Source organism: Oryzias melastigma, linkage group LG20, assembly GCF_002922805.2.
Source record: "Oryzias melastigma strain HK-1 linkage group LG20, ASM292280v2, whole genome shotgun sequence".
NCBI lineage: Eukaryota > Metazoa > Chordata > Actinopteri > Beloniformes > Adrianichthyidae > Oryzias > Oryzias melastigma.
This window is the reverse complement of record NC_050531.1, coordinates 3,485,406-3,492,174: the sequence shown is the minus strand read 5'-3', so window position 1 is coordinate 3,492,174 and position 6,769 is coordinate 3,485,406. Positions and strand designations below refer to the sequence as shown.

The 6,769-nt window shown below is 35.6% G+C and overlaps 1 protein-coding gene across 2 annotated transcripts in view; it reads left to right on the top strand.

The window, feature by feature from the left end:
* Positions 1-6,769, top strand: part of LOC112151416 (RNA-binding Raly-like protein) — a 161,394-nt gene that overhangs the window by 1,874 nt on the left and 152,751 nt on the right. The gene's annotated exons all lie outside the window — the stretch shown is intronic.

The following is a 6,769-nucleotide window of genomic DNA, read 5'->3' as shown; positions in this document are numbered from 1 at the left end:
ACTTTTTCTATTCTAAAACTTCATTATTTTTAGCTTCAAACTTTCAATAATTTTTTGTTGTTTCAAAACGCAAAATTTCAATTTCAAAACTTTTTTTTCCACTTTCAACTTTTGTGATTTGTTTTCAAATCTGAAAATTTTAGTTTCAAAACTTTTAGCCCCGTTTTGGCACGTTGGGGCGGGGCTAACACAACGGGCCAATCAAAACTGATGTGGGTGGTAACTTCAGTCCTGGTGCATTCACTGACTCTGATATGGAGCTATTCTGGGGCCATAAATATTTGAAACCCAAATAAAACATTTAAAAAAAATTTTTGGTTTTTGGCCCAAAATATATAAAATGTCCAAAACTTTTTGCTATCCTAAAATAAACTTTATTATTTTCAGTTTTAAATTGCTTTTTTTTAAGGTTTTAAAACTCAACATTTCAATTTTACATTTTTTTTTTCACTTTCAACTCCTTTTTTTTTCCACGTTGAGGCGGGGCTAACACAAAGGGCCAATCAAAATCGATGAGGGTGGAAAGTTCAGTACCGGTGCGTTCACTGACTCTGACAACTGTGATAAATACAGTCAGAAAATGTCTGTTTGAGTCTGTACTATCATAGTCTGAAGTTGTCCTAAAATGGGTGTAAAAGGAGTTTTTACGACTCGGTTGGCAAAGATGGCGGATGCGCAAACCGAGACGTCCAATCAGAAGCAGCCGACCATCTTCCAGAACAACAAACATGTTCTGCTGACCGGAGACGTTGTGACTGTTGGAGAGTGCCGTTCAAAGCGCCATCTCATTAAATGAAATACAGACGAAGAAGACACATTTATGCGTTTGAAATTTTCAGATTCGAAAACCAAAAAAAATTTTGAAATAAAGAAAAAAGAATTGTTTTCTTTTAGAATAGCAAAAGGTTTTGGACATTTAATTTTTTTTTGGCCAAACACCAATATTTTTTATTTTATTTGTTTTATTTGGGTTTCACATAATATTGGCCCCAATTTAGCTCCATAGATTTTGCTAAAGATGTAAAAAAAATAAGAGATTCACCAGAGATGCATTAAAAGAAATGATGTGCAAAACTGAAATCTGATTTTGCATGAAAGAATAGAGCTACTGATGGCTCTAAAAGAGGACTTAATGTGAATTAATCCCTCCAGATTACTGCTGTGCTGCAGGAAATGCATAAACAACCTAATAGATGTGCTGAAATAAAAGGCTTGCAAGCAACAGCTGGATCCGATGCTCTGGAGCCACATCTGTGCAGGACAATCTTCCAAGTTTGGACATCAGAGATCGTCAATTATCTTTCATGTTTTGCCGAACAGAACTCTGTCGGCGTGACACCGCCGGGTCGTAAAGCACACACGAGCGGGACCATTAGGTCTGAGTATAGACTGTTAAGTTTCAGTGTCATTAAACAGGCTGCCACAGTAGATCACCGTCAGGTCGGCTTTAATGTGCTGAAATGGGATAATGTTAGAGCTCAGAGCTCCATTTTTTTTTCCTTTTTTTTTAATAAGGCTGAATGATTACAGCAATTAAGCAGCAGCATTTGATCAGACGCTGAAGGCTTTATCAGGGATCGATTTCCCTGCTCCGCCGGCCATAAAGCAGATGTAGATGGAGAGATACGGGATGTTTCCACGCCGCTCTAATTTGTGAAACAATGTGTGGGCAACAGTCTGTTTGTGGGATCATTCAGGTGTAAATGTGATCGTGAGGTGACAGTTTGATCAAACTTTACAAAGATTTTGGTTTAGTTTTGTGCAAAATGAAAGGTGGTTTCATCCGTCAGCGTTTGGACGTCTTCTCCGCCACGCCGCCGCCGCTCCTGCTAAGCATTATGATAGAGTCCATTACGTCCTGCAGTGCGGTGTCTCCCCTCAGGCAGGCTCTCTGTTATCTGGGCCAAGCCAGAGCGGCACCGGAGACTTCCAGAGAGGTGTGATAGCTCATGTGTGCCTATACCTCTGCTGGCATGAATAAAACATCAGACGGGAGCCGGCCGCATGCATCAAGCATGTGCAGACCGTGAGGCTGTGACGGCGGGCTGTAGGTGTGAGTGGACGTTCAGCTCAATATACTCGGAAAAAGCAGGTTATGTGTGAACGGAGGGCGACGAGGTGCAACTAGTTTGATGCTATTTGTCTTAAAAATGACTTTAATAAAGACTCAAAAGTCTTAAAAGTCTTGAATTTGAAAATGTGGAAATAAGGCCTTAAAAAACAATAAAAAAAGTCTTAAACTTTGAAATCTTGGTCTTAAAATTTGTGCAAATTCCAACTTTTCAGCATGAATTTTTAAAGTTTGACATCAGGGGTGTCCAACTCAATCATTCATTCAAAATCCAAAACACACCGAACAGGACAAACATTTACTGACCACTCTATAACAAAGTTTTTAAACTAGAATGAACTAGATGTATAGCATTACCGGCTATAATGCTAAGTGTAAATTTGTAAGCTGAATTTGGCGGCTGAAGAGGATAGTGCTGATAGCTGAAAGCTGTGAAGCTGATGGCTAGCTAAAATATTAGCTAAATGCCAAATTAGCCTAAAAAACAAACAAACAAAAAAGAACAAACAAAACTTAGGTCGGCCAAAACAGCTAGCATGTAAATAAAAATATTAGCTATTCTCCAAGCAGCTTAAAAAAACTAAAAATAAAAGCCTAAATTAGCCGAAACAGCTAGCTTGTAGCTGAAATATTAGCTAAACTCCAAAATAGTCTAAAGAAAATTTAGTAAATGCCAAAACAGTCCAAAAATCTAGCAGACTGACAATTTTTAAAACTTTAACTGTAACATTTTAACACAATTATGAATAATAAAAAGGCAGGAATATTATTTCAGAATAAATCAACTTAAACCTTAAATAACTTTCAATATTTTACTCTTCATAAAAATATATTTTGTCAAAATTATACAAGTTAGAAATAAGTGTAAGATAACACCGGGTCATTAATAACAATAAAATAAAATGTTCTGGAGGGCTGCATTCGTCTGAATTTTACTGAAATTAAACTGTAATTTGTTACGTTCCGTTACTGACAAGTAATTATTCTGAAATTCAAGAATTTAGTTTTTCTTTGTCCACTGGGCTGGGACATGGGCAGAGAAATTGGTCTTCATTTTTCATATGTGAGGTCTTAAAAAGTCTTGAATTGAAATCTTAACCCGTTAACTGTTCATTAAAGTTGTTAAAAACAACAATTTTCTGTTTAATCAAAATCTAATCTTCTTAATTTGATCCTCCAACACAAAAACTTTGACTATATCGTGAGTAGTGAAGGAATTCGGACAAACCCGATGTTTGGACCAATGAAAGTGAAGCGAACAGTTCCACATCCTCTCCAGGGGTCTCAGACTCCAGACCTCGAGGGCCGGCGTCCTACATGTTTTCCAACCAGCCTGCTGTTGAAGCTTCTTATTGGCCAAACACACCTGATCAGGTAATCAGCAGCAGATACGGAGGCGGGGTCTTGAGTTTGACGCCTCTGCTGAGATTATGAGGTTAAAATGATAGAAATGGTGTTTAAAGAAGTACAGCAGTCTTGAATTTAAATGTAAAATTTTAAATTTTGATCAACAAAATATGACTTTAAATTGAACCACAAATATGCTAAATAATAGATTTGTTTTAATTCAACAGACAAAAACGTTGTTTATTTCATTTATTTAGTCATATGTAGCTATTTAAAATGAACCTAATGTCTGTGAATAAGGTTAAAGATCATGGTAGAAGATGTAAACAAAAAAAATTGAGATCAAAAACTTGCAGGAAAATAAGGGGGAATTTTTGTGAAGCTTTCATAAACATCTTCATCTTAGCATCAAAAATGAAAGTCAAAGCAGATAATAAGAAAAATTATTGCAACTATTTTAATAAAAAAGAGAAAATTGGATGGATTTAACCTGTTTTAGTCATATCAACGATAACTGTGTGATTGCTTAGTCAGCATTCACACTATAGTGATCATCCTGCTTATGTCTGTAGGTTTTTCAGCACAAAACACTCAATCACTTTCAGCAATTTCACCAATCTTCCCATCAAACGTTCAGCTCCTTCAGGACATTACTGCTTGTATTTCTGGTGTTCATAAACTTTATAGTTTTTAAAATATTGAGCAAAATATTCCCCATAGGAAATGAATGAGAAAGTCTTCAAATTTCACAAATTGAAGTCGTAGTCAAAACAAAATTGGAGTTTAGCTAATATGCTAACATGCTAACGTTTTGGGCTAATATGGAATCTACTGGAGTTTTTTAGGCTAATTTAGAGTTTAGCTTCTATTTTAGCAACAGGCTAATGTTTTTGCTAATTCTTTATCTACTGAGGTTTTTCTAGGCTAATTTACAGTTTAACTTCAATTTTAGCAACATGCTAACGTTTTGGGCTAATATGTGATCTACTAGAGTTTTTTTTTTGGGCTAATTTAGAGTTTAGCTTCTATTTTAGCAACATGCTATTTTTTATCTACTGGGTTTTTTTAGGCTAATTTAGAGTTCAGCTTCTATTTTAGCAACAGGCTAATGTTTTTGCTAATTCTTTATCTACTGAGGTTTTTCTAGGCTAATTTACAGTTTAGCCTCCATTTTAGCAACAGGCTAACGGTTTTGACTAATTTCGTTTACTGAAGAATTTTAGACTATTTTTGACTGTTAGCTTTTTGGCTTATTTGACATCAACTGAGGTTATTTTATGCTAATTTGGAGTTCAGTGAATATTTTAGCAACATGCTAACGTTTTTGGACATTTTTTTTAACTACTGGGGGGCTTTAGGCTGATTTAGAGTTTAGCTTCTATTTTAGTAACAGGCTAACTTTTTTGACTACTTTACTTTACTGTCAAATTTTAGGCTATTTTGGACTTTAGCTACAATTTAGGCAATATGCTAACATTTTTGGCTAATTTTTTATCTTCTGATGTTTTTTGAAGCTTAAAGTTTAGCTTCGGTTTTGGCAACATGCTAATGTTTTTGGCTAATTTGTAATCTACTGGATTGTTTTGGGCTAATTTAGAGTTTAGCTTCTATTTTAGCAACATGCTAATGTTTTTAGCTAATTTGTTATCTACTGGGTTTTGTTTTAGGCAAATTTAGAGCTTACCTAATATTTTAGCAACATGCTAACGTTTTTAGCTAAATTGTTATCTGCTGGGCTTTTTTAAATCTGTTTTTTAGTTTAGCTTCTATTTTAACAACATGCTAACATTTTTGACTAATTTAGTTTAGTGAAGAATTCTCCACTATTTTGGAGTTTAGAGCTTTTTGGGCTAATTTGATAACAACTGGGGTTATTTTATGCTAATTTCGAGTTAAGTTAATATTTTAGCAACATGCTAACGTTTTTGGCTAATTTTTATTTAGTGAGGTTTTTTTAGGCTAATTTAGAGTTTAGCTTCTGTTTTAGCAACAGGCTAACGTTTTTGGCTACTTTCGTTTACTGTTGATTTTTACACTATTTTGAATTTTACCTAGTATTTAAGCAACATGCTAGCTTTCTTTTCTTTCTTTCTCTAAAGTTTATTGGGGCTAATTCGGAGTTAAGCTTATATTTAAGCTACACACTAAATATATTTGTAAAATTGGCGTGTATTAAGGATTTTTAAGCAATTTTACAACAAGATTTTCAGACATGTAGGTCAACTTCAGCGCTCTTTCATAGTTTTTAACAAAATTTCCAGTCTTTTAGCAAATTTAACGTTTTGCAAAAGCTTTTGCATTTTCTGCAAATCCTTACAGCAATTAAAGTAAATCGCATCAACATTTTCAGCAAAAAGCTTCAACATCTTCAGCGACTACTTTCATCATTCACACTCGCATTAACGCAGGTAATGGAAATGTTCTATTTAGATTTGAGGTTATTATATCTGAAGTGTTTTCTTGCTCTTTTACACACTGAGTTTTATCCATCTGAAAACGCTCGTCCATGAAGTCACACTTTCCATTCAAGCCAATTAAACTCCTGTCTGCAGAAGGGGGTCAGGCTGAGCGGCCTCCCATCAAACGCTCTGCACAGGCATGCTCACGAATTTAAAACCTGAAAATGTTACTTATTTTTTTATTTCTTGCTCTGCAAAAAGCTGCAGGAGAATAGACCGAAAATATTGTTATCTTGGCAACAATCTCTCTTGACCTTGAATTAAATGCAGCAAAAACAAGACGCACACTGAGCGCTGCTGCGTGTTCCTCCACGAGAAATGGCTCCAAGCTGTATTAGTGCTGTTAAATTGGGGCCAGTTAGGCTGCAATTATGTTTTCCTTTATGGCAAGTGAGCTAATTTGAAGAGAAATTACTTTCTCCTCTTCAGAGGGGAAATAAGGTTTGTTCTGTCTGATTAGGAGTAACGTATATTCACAAACAGAGCTTTACATGTCACTTAACAATGTGCTATTAGGACGGCAGAGCGGGCGGCATTCATTGTGGTATCGACCCAACTAACCTGACGGCTTGCAGGCCACACGTGTCAGACTGAGTTAACATTTACAGCACAATTTTCTAATCAAGTTCTGATCAAATTAGCAGCAGAATCACACGGGATCATCGAGAATTTTAGATTACATATTGATTTCTACCTGGTTACACACAATATGTTTTGTTTTTTTTTAATATCTGCTGAAAATCCGCTTTCCGAAGGGGCCGCAATTAATGTGCAGTTTGTGAAAATGGGATTTCAGTGGAGATGCAGCATCACACTAAACTTCTCGGGATATTAATGCATGTCTCTCCCATCAGTCTGCCAACTACCATCATTAAATTTTAACCCTCGGGCA